Genomic DNA, 19,725 nt, shown 5'->3' with positions numbered 1-19,725 from the left:
ACGCACGCACTTGGACACTTGCACACATAAACAAACATTGATACACACAGACGCGCTAGGTCAGGGTTTTTTCCAGGTCGTAGGGTGATGGGAGGCGAACAAATTTGATACCGAATGATTTGCAGAGGGCAGGAAACTAATCTCTGCAGAACAGAACACTATTAACTTACCAATATACCTGGAAGCCACCATGTGTCACCAAAATCTATACCGCAGAACCCATACAAGTAATCCTATTAGAGTATTAAACACTGTTTATTTGTCTTTATTGATTTTTTGTTGTTGTTTTTTATTTTTTTGTTGTAAATGTATGGAATATCTTTGATCTATGATATTTGTCCTATCGATTGATCATTGATCTTTTCCCTGTGACTCTCAGCCACACGCCAGCATTCTGAGCCATGCAGCAGAGCTGCGCTTGAACCCTAAAGTAGCCTAAAGGGGCCTCAAGGGGCTCACAACGTGTGTGTTGCAAGGCGGACCAAGTAGAGAGCCAACTCAGGTCAAGTATTTGGGGTTTACTATTATACAGTGGATTAGGATTTAAGGCTGTACTGCTTTGACTTTCAGATGGTTTGAAGCCTTTCAAATGTACTGCTTTACTGTCTGAGCTGTACAACTGATATCCTTGCTCCATGCATTGTCCTTACTTCCCTCCCAGACATGTAAACTCCTCGACATAATCAAGAGAGTTACCGTCCACATTGATTGGTGCATGTGATGTTAAATGTATGCACATCTCTTGGCAAGGCAAGGTAAACTGTACAAAAGTTCACACCGGACAGCAACCCCACCCCCTGGCCTGTGTCATGACTCAGCTCCACCCCTCACCTGCTCACTCATACACCACACCTGCACTCACTCACATGTAATCAGACTCTGCTTATATATACTGCCCCAGCTTTCAGACATTCAGTTTCTCCTAGCAGCAGAGGCAACACAACAACAACAGAGCCTAGGCCTGGAGGCACAGGCACAAACCCTGAACATTCCCACCATGTTATGCGTATCTGTAAGTTCTGGATTACTTAGTATTTTATTGGTTAGCTTACGTGCGTTCATGATATTGTATGTTGCCCTTTGTTTGAGATGAAATGTTACCTGTTTATAATTAACTGTCCGCCTTTCTCTCTCTCGCTTGACAAGATAACAGCGAATATGGAGAATAGAATCCAACCTCGCCTGGACGAGGGTCAGGGTACTAAAGTATCGTTAGATTTTCAATAGGAATTCAATTTTAAAAAATCATTTTTCTCTCAATTTTCTAATTTTCTAGCTCCCCATAACATCAAATATTGGTTCATTTTTCCAATTTTCTAGCTTGCAAAAAAATCAGGAAAATGCTTCAATTTTTTAAATGTGTGATTCATATTTGTCATTATTTGATTTGGAACCGACAAAGGAAAAACATCTTTAAAAAAGGTATTTTTCATTTTTTTACCACATTACGAATATCAAAAAATGGACCAATTTTTCCAATTTTCTAGCTTGCAAAAAAATCAGGAAAATGCTTAAATTTTTTAAATGTGTGATTCGTCTTTGTCATTATTTGATTTGGAACCGACAAAGGAAAAACATCTTGAAAAAGGTATTTCTTAATTTCTTACCCCATTACAACAATCAAAAAATGGGCCCATTTTTTCAATTTTCTAGCCCACAAAAAAATCAGGAAAATGCTTAAAATTTGCTCAATTTTTTGAATGTGTGATTCATATTTTGGCATTATTTGATTTGGAACCGACAAACAAAAAATAGGCCCATTATTCAATTTTCAAGTCCAGGAAAGAAATCGTCATCATGAATGTCACGTGACCACGTGTCAAGTCACATGGTACACAACTTCAAAATAAAAGCTGTAGGCTAGGCTAGTCTAACATCCAAGTAATAGGATCAACATGCAGGCAGGCAGGGGGTCCATGAGGGGTTTACAAGGGGGTCCATGGCTGGTTCCCAAAGTGTGGTTTGCGGACCCCCAGGGTTTCTATGGCTGGTTCACAACAGCCTGGTACACGTACAGCCATGGCTGGTTCCCAAAGTGTGGTTCGGGGACCTCTTGAGGTCCATGACGGATTTCCAAGGGGGTCCATGGCTGGTTAGCAATAAATGTGGTTCGGGGACCTCTGGGGGTCCCTGAGGGGTTTCCAAAGGGGTCCATGGCTGGTTAGCAATAAGTGTAATTGCGACCGTAGGTCGCTACTTACTATCACAGCCTGCACAAACTGTCCGTCTGTCTGTCTGTCTGTCCCTCTGTCTGTCACACCTCACACGTCACACTATTGCCCTGCTCATATCTCCGCAACCGTTGGCCCGATCCATGCCAAATTTTGCACACACGCTCCTTGCCTGCCAAACTACAACCTCCAAGGACCCCCGGACCTCCAGGGACCCCCAGGTCCCTGGGGGACCCCCAGATGTAAAAAATGACCAAATATGCAAAAATGACCAAATGACCACCCCAACGGGGCTGCTCACGGGGAATTCCCGGGGACCACCGACTCCTGCTGCTCCAGAACGGATGCCAAAGTGGTGGCGCCCCCAGTGGAGGACCCCCTCCACTGCAGCTCACATAAAATGCCGTAACTCGGGCTAGGAGCGTCCGGGAGAGCCGGGGCCGGTACCTATTCGTCCGCCAAGGCAACGCGGAGACCCCACCCCTCATTTCTCACATGGCCCTCTTCTAGCGCCACCATGAGGCCGATTCTTGCAAAACACATTTTTGGACACTGCTCCTACAGATTTTGCCCTAAAATCACGCACATCGGTACACAGTATGTCTACACATTGCCCACACAACTAGGAACCAATGGCAGTTACAGCCCTCTTTGTGTATACATGTGACCTACGGTCGCTTATCTCCCGATTAGGGAGTCTTACTGGTTACATGACTGTAGAGATACTGTGCGATTTGTGTGATTTTAGGGCAAAATCTGTAGGAGCAGTGTCCAAAAATGTGTTTAAAAAAATCGGCCTGAAGGTGGCGCTAAATGGGACAGATCCATGTTGATGAGATGAGTGTAGACATACTGTGTACCGATTTGCGTGATTTTAGGGCAAAATATGTAGGAGCAGTGTCTGTAGCGATTTGCGTGATTTTAGGGCAAAATCTGTAGGAGCAGTGTCCAAAAATGTGTTTTAAAAAATCGGCCTGAAGGTGGCGCTATATGGGACAGATCCATGTTGATGAGATGAGTGTAGACATACTGTGTAGCGATTTGCGTGATTTTAGGGCAAAGATTGTAGGAGCAGTGTCCAAAAATGTGTTTTAAAAAATCGGCCTGAAGGTGGCGCTATATGGGACACATCCAAGTTGATGACATGAGTGTAGACATACTGTGTACCGATTTGTGTGATTTTAGGGCAAAAATTTTAGGAGCAGTGTCCAAAAATGTGTTTTGCAGAATCGGCCTCATGGTGGCGCTAGAAGAGGGCCATATGAGAAATGAGAGGTGGGGTCTCCGCGCCGCCGAGGCGGACGAATAGGTACCGGCCCCGGCTCTCCCGGTCGCTCCTAGCCCGAGTTAAGGCATTTTATGTGAGCTGCAGTGGAGGGGGTCCTCCACTGGGGGCGCCACCACTTTTGCATCCGTTCTGGAGCACCAGGAGTCGGTGGTCCCCGGGAATTCCCCGTGAGCAGCCCCGTTGGGGTGGTCTTTTTTGCACATTTGGTCATTTTTTACACCTGGGGGTCCCCCAGGGACCTGGGGGTCCCTGGAGCTCCGGGGGTCCTTCGAGGTTGTAGTTTGGCAGGCAAGGAGTTTGTATGGAAATTTTGGCATGGATCGGGGCAACGGTGGCGGAGATATGAGTAGGGGGAAAGTGTGACGTGTGACGAGTGACGTGACGGAGGGAAGGACAGGCTGACGGCTGGTGGAGGTTTGGATAGTAGAGAGTGTAAAAGTAACTGCGACCTACTACGGTCGCAATTAAACACACTTATTGCTAACCAGCCATGGACCCCCTTGGAAACCCCTCAGGGACCCCCAGAGGTCCCCGAACCACACTTTGAGAACCAGCCATGGACCCCCTTGGAAATCCGTCATGGACCTCCAGAGGTCCCCGAACCACACTTTGGGAACCAGCCATGGCTGTACGTGTACTAGGCTGTTGTGAACCAGCCATAGAAACCCTGGGGGTCCCCAAACCACACTTTGGGAACCAGCCATGGACCCCCTTGTAAACCCCTCATGGACCCCCTGCCTGCCTGCCTGCATGTTGATCCTATTACTTGTTGGATGTTAGACTAGCCTACAGCTTTTATTTTGAAGTTGTGTACCATGTGACTTGACACGTGGTCACGTGACATTCATGATGACGATTTCTTTCCTGGACTTGAAAATTGAATAATGGGCCTATTTTTTGTTTGTCGGTTCCAAATCAAATAATGCCAAAATATGAATCACACATTCAAAAAAATTGAGCAAATTTTAAGCATTTTCCTGATTTTTTTGTGGGCTAGAAAATTGGAAAAATGGGCCCATTTTTTGATTGTTGTAATGGGGTAAGAAATTAAGAAATACCTTTTTCAAGATGTTTTTCCTTTGTCGGTTCCAAATCAAATAATGACAAAGACGAATCACACATTTAAAAAATGTAAGCATTTTCCTGATTTTTTTGCAAGCTAGAAAATTGGAAAAATTGGTCCATTTTTTGATATTCGTAATGTGGTAAAAAAATGAAAAATACCTTTTTTAAAGATGTTTTTCCTTTGTCGGTTCCAAATCAAATAATGACAAATATGAATCACACATTTAAAAAATTGAAGCATTTTCCTGATTTTTTTGCAAGCTAGAAAATTGGAAAAATGAACCAATATTTGATTTTATGGGGAGCTAGAAAATTAGAAAATTGAGAGAAAAATGATTTTTTAAAATTGAATTCCTATTGAAAATCTAACGATACTTTAGTACCCTGACCGACGAGGACCCCCACCAGAGTCCTGAGGAGGAGGGGGGAGAACTACCCCACCCTCCTGAGGTGGATGATCCCGGACCCAGAGTCATCAGGAATGATCCCGGACCCAGAGTCGTTGGGCAGGATCCCAAACCCAGAGTCGTCACTCCTGAGCCCGATCCTGAGCCCATTGCTGCCCAGCCCAAGCGGGACAATAGAATCATTTACCCTGAAACTAGTGGTGTAGTTACCCCTCCAGAAGGAGAACGCCCCCCTAACCCTATCCATTGGAAAAAGAAAGACAAAAAGAAGAAGAAGAAGAAGCCACCAAAGCCACCAAAGGAGCCAGAAATTCCCAAAAAGCGCACCAAGAGAGGGGGAAAGAAAACCAACAAAAAGAAACGCACCAAGAAGTTCATTATGACAGATATGTCAAGATTGCGGAAAGCTGGCGTAAACCAAAAGGTGTCGACAACAGGGTCCGCAGGCGCTACAAGGGCCAGCTGCCGATGCCAAACATCGGTTATGGAACGGACAAGAGAATCAAAGACGTCCTGCCATGTGGCAAAAAGAAAGTCTTGGTCCACAACGTCCAAGAAGTGGAGCTCCTGATGATGTCGAACCAGAAGTTCTGTGCTGAAATAGCACACGGCGTTGGAGCCAAACAGAGAGCGTCTCTGATGCTCAGAGCGAAACAACTACGAATACATTTAACCAACCCGAGGAACAAGTTCCGCTCCGAAGAAAATGAGCAAATGGTTAATGTTATTTTAATTGGCTATTCTAAAAAAAAAACGTATTTTAATTGGCTATTCTAAAAAAAAAAAAAAAAAATCTGTTTATAACGTTTGGCTCCAACACAGTGTGCTATTTCAGCACAGTAGGTGCTGTAGCCGCTTCCCTCTGACCACATACGCTCCCATCATCTCAACCGAGAAGAGCATTGCCATGGCTGGAGAGGAGCCCAGCCTGCATGATCTTCACCAGGATCTTCTGCAACCAGGCCACCTGAAGTCTCCTCCTCCTAACCGGCCTCCCCTGAAGTCCTACGGCCACCTGAAGTCTCCTCCTCCTAACCGGCCTCCCCTGAAGTCCTACGGCCACCTGAAGTCTCCTCCTCCTAACCGGCCTCCCCTGAAGTCCTACGGCCACCTTAAGTCTCCTCCTCCTAACCGGCCTCCCCTGAAGTCCTACGGCCACCTGAAGTCTCCTCCTCCTAACCGGCCTCCCCTGAAGTCCTACGGCCACCTTAAGTCTCCTCCTCCTAACCGGCCTCCCCTGAAGTCCTACGGCCACCTGAAGTCTCCTCCTCCTAACCGGCCTCCTGAAGTCTCTGCCTCAAACTCCTCCTCCTTCGGCGCCTAGGTCTCCGCATTCGACCCCGCCTTCAGCGCCCAGGGTTTCTTTCTCCTCCCAAGGCTCCTCCAGCAGCAGGGCCTCCTCAGGCTTCTCTTCCTACAGTCACCGGGCCCCCTCAGCTGCCCCCACCACCTGAGCCCCCCCCCCAGCCCCATCTGTTCTCATGGGGCGGCCCTATCACAGTGTGACTTTTTTAATTTAAATCTTTGCAGATTTGGGGCGGCTGTACAAAAGTTCACACTGGACAGCTACCCTGGCCCATTATTATTATCAGCTCCACCCCTCACCTGCTGCCACCCAATTTACCACACCTGCTCTCACTTCACTGATCACCTGCTGACTATAAATACTGCCCTGAGTTCTCAGTAGTTTGGCAGCAGCAATGGAGGCAACACCTGAAATCCCTGTCCTGGACATTGGTTTATGCGTTAATGATGTGAGTGATTCTGATTTGCCTATGTTTTATTGTGTTGGTTGTTAAACTCTTGTGACCTAGAAATGTGCAATGTAACTTATACTATAGAGATGTGCAATGTAATTTATGGACCTTTAAGGAAATGTTGCTACCTAGAGCATATTAAATGTTTGTATTTGATGTCTGCTTGGTAACCAATGTATTTATAGCTGCCCACATTCCTTTATAGTGCCAGGTGTTTATTGGACTTAACTATGTACTGTGATATTGAATTGTGTTAATTATATGTTGAATTGTGTTAATTATGTATCTCATTGTTTTATAGAATAAACCATAATTCCATGTCATCATAAATCAACCCGGAACTCCTCCTACTTTCTGACCGAAGTAGCCATGGTGATGCTAACTATGTCCTAGCCAGCCCTGAACCCTAAATCCTTCCAAATATGGTCCTTCGAAGCCCGAATAGCAGCTTTGCCATGGCGGAAGAGGAGCCTAGCTGGTATGAGCTCGTCGACCATCGGCTAAACAACCCTGTTAACCCTAAAACACACCAGGAGTGGATGGAGTACTTCGAGGAGAGTAATGGAGTATTTGAGCTCATGTTAAGCCATTCCAAGACCTCGGCTCCTCCACCATCCAGGCCCACCAAGACCTCACCTCCTCCACCATCCAGACCCACCAAGACCTCACCTCCTCCACCATCCAGGCCCACTAAGACCTTGCCTCGCAAGACTCCTCCTCCTGCCTCCTCGTCCCCGGCGCCCCGGGCTCCTCCTCCTGCTTCCCCGCCGCCTTTGCCCCGGGCTCCTCCTCCTGCCTCCTCGTCCCCGGCGCCCCGGGCTCCTCCTCCTGCCTCCTCGTCCCCGGCGCCCCGGGCTCCTCCTCCTGCCTCCTCGTCCCCGGCGCCCCGGGCTCCTCCTCCTGCCTCCTCGTCCCCGGCGCCCCGGGCTCCTCCTCCTGCCTCCTCGTCCCCGGCGCCCCGGGCTCCTCCTCCTGCCTCCTCGTCCCCGGCGCCCCGGGCTCCCCCTCCTGCCTCCTCGTCCCCGGCTCCCAGGGCTCCATCTCCTGCAGCGCCCAGGGCCCCTCCTCCTCCTGCAGTGCCGCCCAGTCCTCCTCCTCCTGCAGCGCCACCCAGTCCTCCTCCTCCGCCTGCAGCGCCGCCCAGGGCTCCACCTCCTGCATCCTCCCCTCCAGCTGTGCCCAGGCTTCGCCTCTGACCCCGCCTCCTGCGCCTCAGGCTTCGCCTCTGACCCCGACTCCTGCGCCTCGGGCTCTGCCTTCAACCCTGCCTCTGACACCTCCATCTCTGCCTACAGCCCCGCCTCCAGCTCCACAGTCTCCGCCTCCAACAGCCAGGTCACCTGAGCCTCCCCCAGCACCTGGGCCCCCTTGTCTGCCACCACCTGAGCCACCCCCAGCACCCATCTGTTGTTCATGGGGCGGCCCTATAGCCAGTGTGACTTTTTTTTGTTTAAATCTTCGCAGATTTGGGGCGGCTGTACAAAAGTTCACACCGGACAGCAACCCCACCCCCTGGCCTGTGTCATGACTCAGCTCCACCCCTCACCTGCTCACTCATACACCACACCTGCACTCACTCACCTGTAATCAGACTCTGCCTATATATACTGCCCCAGCTTTCAGACATTCAGTTTCTCCTAGCAGCAGAGGCAACACAACAGCAACAGAGCCTAGGCCTGGAGGCACAGGCAGCAAACCCTGAACATTCCCACCATGTTATGCGTATCTGTAAGTTCTGGATTACTTAGTATTTTATTGGTTAGCTTACGTGCGTTCATGATATTGTATGTTGCCCTTTGTTTGAGATGGAATGTTACCTGTTTATAATTAACTGTCTGCCTTGATATCTAGAGATGAGATTAACTGTCTGCCTTCATATCTAGAGATGAGATGATGTAATGTTTGTATGTCACCACAGTAGCTACCTGAATTATTTGTTCTGTTAATGATTTATCCTTAAAGACTATTAATGATGTTTAAATGTATTAATGTGATTCTAATGTAATTATTGTGTTTATCTTTTCTGTGTAGAAATAAAAACCATAACAATGGGAATCCTCTCCTCTTCAATCGCTTCCTGACCGAAGCACCCATGGTGAAGCTAACTCACCTAGCCAGCCCTACACCCTAGCCTAGCTTAACAACCCCTAATCTTTTAAACATAAACTAATTATAATTGTATGGCATTTTTTTTTCAACAAGGCAATTCAAAGAAACACAATATAAAAGGGCATTGGAATAAAAGCAAATAAGAATGTGTGATTCTAGTGTAACTAAATGAATCTCAATAAAAGGCTGCTGCAAACAGAAAGGTTTCAGTTAAAATTCAAAACAATCTTTTGGCAAATTTGTCAGTCCTATCCATCTTCTCTTGCAAGTGAGAGTGATTTGTCGAGAGAACAGAAAGGTCATCAGCATGATCAAGCTCTTGTGGCTGAGTAAAGGTAGCCTCGCAACAGCCAGACTCTCCCCTGGGAGAGTCTGGGAGTTCTCCGTAGACAACGCATTACGCGATGACGTAGTTACTCACTTTGACTGACAGGTCCAGTAGTCATCAGCGCATCAAAACATTGTCGGGAGAACATCAAACACGTCTTTTCCAGACAGAAATTCCAAAGGTGCAAACTGTTGTTCGTTTTTAAGTTATGAGATGCCGTTGATTTCAGATAAAACTTCGCTTAATGCAGCTTTTATTTGCGATTTGTGAACTCGTGTCAGACATGAGGTCTGCCATGTTTGTTTACAAAATGGAAGAGCTGTAGCAGCCGCTCGACCAATCAGCAGCGGTGTGAGGCGGGTTTGCTCAAAATGCAGCCTTTTGATTGGAAATTCGAAATCCAAGTTCTAATAAAGAGGCTCGATGGGAGGGACACCAGACCGAGAAAGGAAGCACATTGGTGATGACGTAGCTCGGGATGGCTTGCGAGGCTAGAGTAAAGGCACCTCTGGCCTTGTCTTTTGCATGGTGGCATTTCATTAACTTAACGGCAAGATGGCCGCCGTGTGAATATGGTCTATGGGGAGGCCGGGGTTTAATTACGCAACAATTGCTCCTGCATGCGCTCAAATCCAGTTCATGGCCATTTGATATTTTACAAAGATATGGACGTTCGTTGGCTGGATGATGCAACAAAATAGATTTTTACATTCAGCAGTAACAACAACCTACACATATAGTGTTTATCATTGGAATGAACTAGTATGTAGCTTATTTTCCTTGCTTTGTTTTCCTCACTCAGCCCCATGTTTTTGTGTGTTACTGCCCCTGGCTTTTAATCTCACTTCCCCTCAGAGCTGGTGTTCCAACCTAATCCCCTGGCCACCTGCGTCTCTCTCCCTGTGTGCCCTCTCAAGGCGGTGTGGCCTCAGCAGGCAGAAGGACAGCGTCTTGTGGCCTAGATTCTACTGCCGAAAACCAACAGTTAAATTGGTGACATGCCACCACCGACATGATTGGTTTTGGCAACAGAGCTGTCCAGAGACCTGCAGAGAGCAGACAAACAAACAAACATGCAGATTGACTGGAAGTCAAGTGGTCTCTGAGAGTTTATGATAATCTATCTTAAGTTCTTAGTTGTCAAGAATCAAGAGGGTTCAAACAGTGAAATGCAAGTGTTGTTGCAAGGCCCATATACCAGGAATAATACAGTTCTGCATACATTTAAACTTTTTGAGCCTTGATTCAGATTCATGCTGCATGAACTCTGGGATGCATCTCCATGGCCTCACACAGGTCCTCTGTTATCCACCAGACCTTCTCCCTTCTCATAACCGTGGAATGGGATTGGGGACTGGGGAGTCATCACACTGCAAAACAATGAGGGTTCATTTTACTTTAGGGTGTAAAAATTGACCTGTTAGGGTCCATTATTACTGTGCATGACAGTTTATTTGTGGGGATGAGAGGAGAGGGGAGAGAGGCAGACAGGACCAGTGGTCCATGGGATAATTAGAGGCAGAATAATGATCTCCTTTGTGTGGTTGATCTATTCAGGGAACAGAGAGGAGGACAAACAGGACATGAGTGCTCCCTGCTCTGTAGTCTGCACAGCCGAACCCTCTGCATTCATTTAACGCAGGGGTCTTCAATGTTTTCAGGCCATTACCCCTTAGTTGAGAGAGAGATGAAGCAGGGACCCCCACAACCTTTTTATAGAATCCATATGGTTTCATTGTTTGACAGCACAATCATCAGTGTATTTTGGATTCATGTCAATTTGTGTTTTCAGATATTTAACCACTTGAGCCGTCATTACCTACTAAACTTGACCTTTTACTCTGTACATAGTCTGCTCTTTTTCCCCTCTTCAACTTATTTGGCGAAAATAACTGATTTTCTGCTAGATCTGCTTTTTGGCAACAGGTCTCAGAATATGGACACTAGTGTTCAAGTTGTTAATATAAAAAGGATTGGAAGATTTGGAGGATTCCCTGTAGTAACTCTGAGGACCCCCTAGGGGTCCCGGACCCGGTGTTGAAGACCCCTGATTTAACGGTTACAAACTGTAGGTAAAGTTGTACATTCTCAGGGTTAAATTAAACAATATTTTGGGAATGTTAAATACATTTAGCTAAAGTGGTGGCACGTCTATACCTTCCCTACTACCACCCAGTGATGTGTTCTGCTATCACTGAAATGTAATCTGACATTAATGATGTCACCGTGTGGTGGAAGAACTTTAAGCTGTATGTGGTTTGTTTATTTGACTGATTTCTGGGTCCTTCCCAAAGCCAGCCTTTGTGAAAATGTAGGTTTCTTAGAGAGGACAATGTCTGCCTTATTACAGGTATCTCTGGATATAATGATCAGAATCACCAAATGTGTACTGGTTAATAACAGATTATTATCATCAACACATTTAAACAGATCGTTATAGGCAGACATTGAATAGAAAACATACAAATACCGTATGCTTTCTGAATATGAATCTGTCATTAAAGAAAAAAGGTCTGCACCATTAATGCAACATGCTAAATAGACATGTGTTCATCTCAAACACACTCTTTCTATATATTTTAATGTTTACGTAGTGCCTTGCATGGTTTCCACCGCCATCGGTGTATGAATGTGTGAATGTAATGCACATTGTGTAGTTTATATATAGTTTTTTACTCATTAGGTGCTTGGTCTACCTACGCTTTTTCTAGATATTGATATTTCTATGCAACTGATGTTTGATGTTGATGCATCGATGTATTACCTTGTTTATTGTATGGATGTATTACCTTGCTTATTATAAATCGCTCTGGATTACCTATAATGTAATAATGAATGCCTATATGTTTTTTGTGGCCAGTTGCCCAGGTTGTACCGCCTACTATGTGGTGCCCCAGTTCGGCCGCCTACTGTGTGGGGGCCCTGCACCGCCTACTGTGTGGGGGCCCAGTCCGGCCTGGTCCTAACCCTAACCCTGAACGCCTACTGTGTGGTGTAACACACAATAATGTAAAGACCTTCTTCCATGAGTTTGGTCACGCCATGCACTTCCTCTGTGCTCAGGTCCATTATACTGTGTTCAATGCATTCAAAGTGAAGTGGGACTTTTTGGAGACTCCGTCCCAGATGCTGGAGAACTGGGTTTGGGAGAAGGAACCGCTACGGAGAATCTCTAAACACTACAAGACGGGAGCTCCCATTCCGTTCCTGATGACCTGCTGGACAAACTTGTCAAGTCCCACCTCGCCAACATCGGTATGGACTACCTGAAGAAGATAGTCGAAGATAAATTGGACCTTGCCCTTCACACCCAGGAAGTCCCTGGAGTCCCTGCTGGGAGCTTTTCAAATGCCTTCATCAAATCTAGCTGTGACACCGTTAAACACTTTGGTTGCGGCTCATTGTACCGCTATCTGTGGGGAGAGGTGTTGTCCATGGACATGTTCTACAGCCGTTTCAAACAGGAAGGAATCATGAACCCTAAGGTGGGTCTGGACTACAGGAACTGCATCCTGAAGCCTGGTGCCTCTAAGAACCCAGAGGAGATGCTGAAGAACTTCTTGGGTCGTGAACCCAATCAAGAAGCCTTCCTCCTAAGCAAAGGAATAACGGCCAAAGAAATACCTGTTTGATGCCTGCCATAGAGGGGAGGGGGAGGGGGGAATGTCAAAACAACCCATCCCACCAGATCTCTTGTGATTGGGAATTTCAAATGTCAAATCCCATCCCCTTTGAAATCTCTTGTCAACGGGAAAATATCAGACTCCAGCTCAGCGCAGAGTCTGAAATCAGGCTATAAATGTACAGGCAATTTCGTCAACAAATACAAATTAAAACACTCAGACTTGTATGGATCTGAAATCAAGAAATCTAAATGTATACCTTAAACATATTTTTGAGGAATACAGCAGGCTCAGCAAGAAGATTCTGGGAGTCCCTGTTTCTCAGTGGACAGATATACCAGCCAACTTGATACCTGGTAGGTATCACTACCTGTGGGGAGAGGTGTTGTCCATGGACATGTTTTACAGCCGTTTCAATCAGGAAGGAATCATGAACCCTAAGGTGGGTTTGGACTACAGGAACTGCATCCTGAAGCCTGTTAGTTTTAAGGATGCAAAAGAGATGCTGCAGAACTTCTTGGGTTGTGAACCAGATCAGGAAGCGTTACTCCTGAGCAAAGGAAGTTTCAAAAAGATAGGTCAGCAGATTTCTAGTGTTCTCCCAGAGACCCAACACTCACCATGAGAAACATTATAGAAAAGAAACCTGTCGGTATCCTAGAGTTACAGCACTCGCGACACTGACACTGTCGCGGGTTGCAGTCGACGGGGAATCCGCTGGGAAAATAATGTGTTTTTAAGAATAAACAGATTATTCAAAATGTTCTTTGGAAAAGGACACCTGGCCAGCCATTTGCACACTCGCAATTCATGAGTTCACACTAGAAAGTACTGTTCTTGATTCATTCTTACCATTTATATTACATATTGTGATGTGACGTGAAGCTTGACCACCAATCGCATCCCGGACAAAGACAGATGTTGGAGCTTAGCTCCTTCTAGGAGCTGAGCTCAAAATAATAACTAGAAAGGTGCAATGCTGGGAAATTGCAAGTGTGTTATGCCATATTGTGATGTCATGTGAAGCTTAACCAATCATTAAAAGAACATTTGGGGTTACTCTAGGTCAGGAATAAGAATAAAGCTGATCAAGTAAAAGTATCAATAATGCAATATAAAAATACTCTGTTACAAGTAAAAGTCTGGATTTCAAAATGTAGCGTACTTGAGTAAAAGTATAAAAGTATTGGCATCAAAATGTACTTAAAGTACTAAAAGTACTCATTATGCAGAATGTCCCATTTCAAGTCTTCAAATGTATAAATGTCTTTCGAAAATAGCAGATCTACAACCTCACAAATGCATCAAATCACAACACATTGTGAGCTTGGAGATCGGCTATTTTCAAATGGCCAAATAGGGTTGTAGTGGTTAATGTATGTTTTGTAATCAAAATCTACAAATTAATAAGTAACTAAAGTTCTCAAATAAATGTAATGGAGTAAAAAGTACAATATTTCGATCCAAGATGTTGTGGAGTAGAAGTGAAAGTATTCGAAATTGGAAATACTCAAGTAAAGTATATACCTCAAAATGTTATAGTTACTTACACCACTGCTTGCATGTGTGGTTATACTATCGTATACCCATATCCAGCTCAAGTGGACTTAGGAGGTTTTTGAACAGTGATGTTTACTTTTCTCTTTACATATTTACACCAATAGGGCCCAATTCAGGCTTTTGCAAATCCCGCCCCATTCTGCCCTGTTACTATGCTGGGACATTAACCCTGGGCAGATTGTTTTTATAGTGGCAGTGAATGGGATTTTTTTTTTCATAGCCTCATTATTGCAATTTAAAGTATCAAAGGAAAAACATCTAGGTGATATTAATAAAAAGGGAAGACAAAGGTACAGTAGTTACATTGCAAAACAGGGGGTTTCCCCGAAAATATATGTTTTAATTTGTTTAATCCCAGTGGGACAGAATCACTATTGCAGATTCTTTTATAGTGGAAGTGGATGGGATTTTTTTTTCCGTCATAGCCTCATTACAGCTATATAAAGTACCAAAAAAAACACATCTACGTGATATTAATAAAAAGGGAAGAAAAAGGTACAGTAATTACATAGCAAAACAGTAATTTTCCCCCGAAAATATATGTTTTAATTAGTTTAATCCTCTGGATCAGAGAGAGAATAGAAATAGAAAAAGAAAGCGCATTGCATCTTGGGTAGGAAGAGGAGAACTATAATCTGTTCTCCTCACATAATAGGCTGGCTTTTCGTAATTCTGCCCATTTAAAATATATGTACCCAATCGTAACTAGTTAGACCATTGATAAGGTCCATGTGAACTAGTTTGTTGAAGCTTATTCATTATGATGAGCGAGATCGCGCCGTACTGCCACGGCCGTACTGGACGAAGGTCATGCTCCGCACTGCGGACAGTTGCTGAAAGCCTGAAACAACATTCTCCACTGCACAAACTCCACCCCCGATAGCAAAAAGTGAATGGTTTTTTGTGGTTGGCCAGTCAGGGAGTCTCAGGGACCAATCAGAAGGCTGACAAACGGCACTTTATAAATAAAGTTTACTTTCTGACTTATGCACTTTACATTGTACTTGTCCTGGCTGCTTTAATTACATATGTTTTCCATTCGGTAAGTGACAACATTTCAGAGATGGACAGGGGTGTCACACCAAATTCTGGGCCCTGGGTACAAGGATTCGCTGCGGGCCCCCCATGAATGTTAACTATTGAAAAATAGCAGATCTACAAGCTCGCAGCGCGGCATGAAAAATCGTGAAAATGTGTGCCAAGAAACCTATGTTTCCATGTCAGTGATGCTCAAACTTTTCCATGTGAAGGACCCCCCATCTCAAAATATTTAGTTCCAGGGACCCCCCAGAAGCAAAATTTTAGTTACAAATGTTCACTTAAAAAATACATATATTCAAAGATTTGCGCACATTTTCACGACTTTTCAAAAATAGCAGATCTAGAAGCTTGCAGTGCGGCACTCGGTGCCGCGCTGTGTAGCTTGTATATCTGCTATTTTTCAATAGCTAAAGTTACTATGGCCCCTCCACCTTGGGCCCTAGTAACTCAGTCCCACTTTCCTACCCCTTGTGACGCCCCTGGAGATGGACAAAGGTGTTGATTAAATCTATCTTTGCTTTATTGTTTGCAATTCCTGTCTGTGAACAAGCCGTCAAAGTGTGATAAGGCAGACACTGTTCCTTTTGGAGAAGCCCACATTTTCAATGTTTTCAGTGTGGAGGACACAAACATTAGGCAAATGTCATTTGTGAGTAAAATATTTACCATCCATATAAAAAAGATTCTTCCTCGGGTAGGTGTATCTCAACATGTTGGAGCCTTAGTTCCGCTACTATGGTTAATAATGAGGATTTTGCTGTGGGCATTTTGCCATATTTGATTTGATTTTATTCAGGATCCCCATTAGCTGTTGCCGTAGCAGCCAGCTAGTCTTCCTGTGGTCCACACATAAAAAACATACAAGATTTTTACAGTAACCAATGCAATATTATTAAAAGTCATTACTCAACAATACATAATGAAACTAACAAATAAGATAGATGAATTTACAAATTGCCATGTCAGATTGCCATAGATTGGTTCACTGGCCAGTGGCCACATCTGAACCAATGGTCAGCTCTCTGTTAGAAAATTGTCTTAATCTCCCTTGATGTCTACCTGAGGAAGAAATACAACATTCTCTACATTTACAGGTACTTCAATTTGATCCATTGACCTATTTGTCTGAAACTGACATTTGAAGTTTTATTGACCTGACATTTGTATAATGTTAGAGATCAGAACAGGCGAGAAATGGATGATCATTATCAGAAGCCCCTTCATGAACTGCTGAAAAACTATACTGAAGGGAGCTGCTCTGTAAAATGTGTGCTGTGTGAGCGTGCATGTGTGAACAGATTAGACCTTTGACAGCAAGACCAGACAGAAATAGTCTGATATGGAATACTTCAACCAGTTTTCTCTGTGGGATCATTAAAGCAATTCACCCTTTGTTATCCTTCTGGTTGGTCCCTGACTGACCAACCAGCAGGCTATATCTGCCTTGTCCCGCCCTGGTTCTGCCTTTTTTATGTTGAATTATGTGTGTGTGTGTGTGTGTGTGTGTGTGTGTGTGTGTGTGTGTGTGTATATATATATATATATATATATATATATATATATATATATATATATATATATATATATATATATATATATATATATATATATATACTGTATATCCCCTGTTACCTCAATCAGCTCCTGTATTCAACATCACTTGATGTAACCTTTAATGTTAATGTCAAAGACATCCTTTCCTGTGGATGTATAGGCTGCCGTCAAAGAAAGGTCACATATAGTCTGCACAGAAATGTCATCAGGTAGAGATCAAATTGCCTGTGATATCAAATGAAGATTGATGCTGCAATTCAATGCTTATGTTTTACCACAAGCCTTGAGAGACTAAAGTGGTCAGAAAAAGAAATATGTGAGAGACATCAAAGTGTTTGAGGAATGAGGACATTATGCCACTTTCAACCTGGTTGTCCCTTTTTGGATAATATGTTATTATATGTGTAATTTGTTAATGATTGTCCAAAAAAGTTTGAAAATAGCTGACCCACAAGCTCACATGTTGTCATGATACTGTATGACACTTTGTAAGCTTGTAGCCTACTATAGATTACCTATTTTCCCAGCGAAGGCTGAAGTGGTTAAAGTGCTTAGCCTTTAAAGCATTTCATGCAGTGGATTTTATGAGTTAGGGTGCTATACTGTACATCAGTGGCTCCCAAACATTTTACCTTGAGACCGAAAAGAGAAATGACAAATGAGTGGTGAAAATAACTGATCTACAAGCCTACAATGTGCCTCTTTGCTCCAGGTTGTGAGCTTTTAGATTGATTGTTTCTTAAATTTTTGAAAAAGATATTTCGATTTTTATTATCGCAAAAACAATGGCTTCCACTTTAACATTGCAACTTTTCAGGAATAGAAAGCCTGCAGTTTCTATTAGCTTGGATTCCCCATTGATGATGTCACTGGTGGATGGATTTGACCCGCCCACAGCTCTCCTATGAGACCCAGATTGAGTGGAAAAATGTTTTGTTATTTTATCATGAACATTAGTGAGGACCAATTATATGAAGACAGGTTGAAAAGTGACTTCACTTCCTTTAAGTAATTTCTTTGATTTTCGAACATTTTATAAAATGTGTTTATCATTTAAAATTAAAAAATGATTTTATGCGATCAATGGTATGACACATTTATGACAACCAGCATCTACACTACAGTTACTGTACAGTAGCTTATTTGGGGCTATTGTTGTATTTTCATTTGAATAGCTGTAGTTCAATATCCCCACCCTGTGGTGAAACATCATCAGTGCATGCTACACTGCTCTTTTGGAAAAGATGGACTAATTTGATTTTTGGCACTTTTGTTTGGCCAATCCACCAGTAGCCAATGTTGAGTTGAAGTGAGTTGAGTCAAGCTAAAGTCTTTGACTAGATTTCACAAGGTAGACCGTGAGCTAGCACCCTAGATTTGGGGTCATCGGTACCATCTGGGGGCAATAATTCTCATAGTGATTTTTGGGTAGGTATACACCCCTAGTACTAGGAAATATGTGGTACCATTGCAGCAGTGGTTGCTGTAGGTGTGTTATCACTCCATTAATGACCCCATGTCAAAACACAGTTTTCAAAATCCGAATGAAGCATTATACTTTAAATTGGTGGTTCTCTCTTATTATTGACCCCCTTTCTTTAAACAAATGTTGAGGATATAGCTCAGACTATATTGTTCAGAAAATGTGCTAAAATTAGCATCTCCTGGAATGTCATCTATTACAGGCAGCATAGTGACTATTTATTACGTTAGATGTAATCTGTTTTAAAGAAAGATGTAACACAAAGGTTTCCTCATTTACTTTTATTGTTTACATACATAGACTCTAGGGAAATGTATTATGAAACCCAATTATTAAAATAAAGTGTAAGTAATAGGCTAACCACAGTATTTGACCCTGCATGAAAATCACTGTAGGATGGGGCATTGTTGATAGGGCATTGCTGATTTAGTCATCACACCTGACCTCAGTCAAACTAACTAGTGTAGGCCTACTAGGTGTGACTAAACGCCTGTTGTGCTTTGAGTTAATTGCATCACACAGTATAAAAAGGCCAGTCAGTGGGGTGGAGGTTGTTCAGTCTGCACAACCAAGCTGAGAGAGAAGAGTGGAGTTTTAGTTTGTTCTGCACAACCAAGAGAGGCGAGGAGTGGAGTGTTAGATTGTTCTGTGCAACCAAGAAAAGAGAGAGCAGTGGAAAGAGAGGAGTGGAGTGTTTAGATTTTATAGCTGAAACAGCAATAGTAAATTATAATTCAACAGTATATTCCCGGTGACATTCAAAACACACAGTAAACGTACTGTACACTGGGTAAATAAATAATGTGCCCATACAGTAGTTCCCCATTTATCCCTTTGTCTCACCCAGTGCACTGCTTCATAATGGAGTCATAGCAAGAAAACATCTATTAAACACTGCATTATACATCAGAATACATCAAAAAATGATGAACATTTAGTTAGTCCTCAAGACTATGAATCCTGGCAAACATTATTTGAAGCAGCTAAATTGAGGAACCACCTATTTTAGACATTGCTAAAGAACTCAGTGAAAATGAAGTGCCAACTGGGGTGCGCTCTCCATTACGACATGTCGCCACTCCAACAGTGACTTCTTATTGTCGATGTGGCAACACTTCCATATAAGGTTAGGGTTAGGGTAAGAGATAGGGTTAGTGTCTGTCGGAAAGGAGACATGTCGAAATGTAGAGATGCACCCATGCCAACTATCTATTATCACAGAAAATGCAGAAGCCTCTTCACCATGAAGAGAGACGAGACTTTGAAAAAGAAAGACAAGGGAAGCCATACTGATGAAGATGGTAAATATACTGTACATCAACAAGGCCATGTAGGACAT

Source organism: Nannobrachium achirus, assembly GCF_963921795.1.
Source record: "Nannobrachium achirus genome assembly, chromosome: 4".
In the NCBI taxonomy this organism is placed as follows: Eukaryota; Metazoa; Chordata; class Actinopteri; order Myctophiformes; family Myctophidae; genus Nannobrachium; species Nannobrachium achirus.
Note: the sequence above shows the minus strand (reverse complement) of the source record.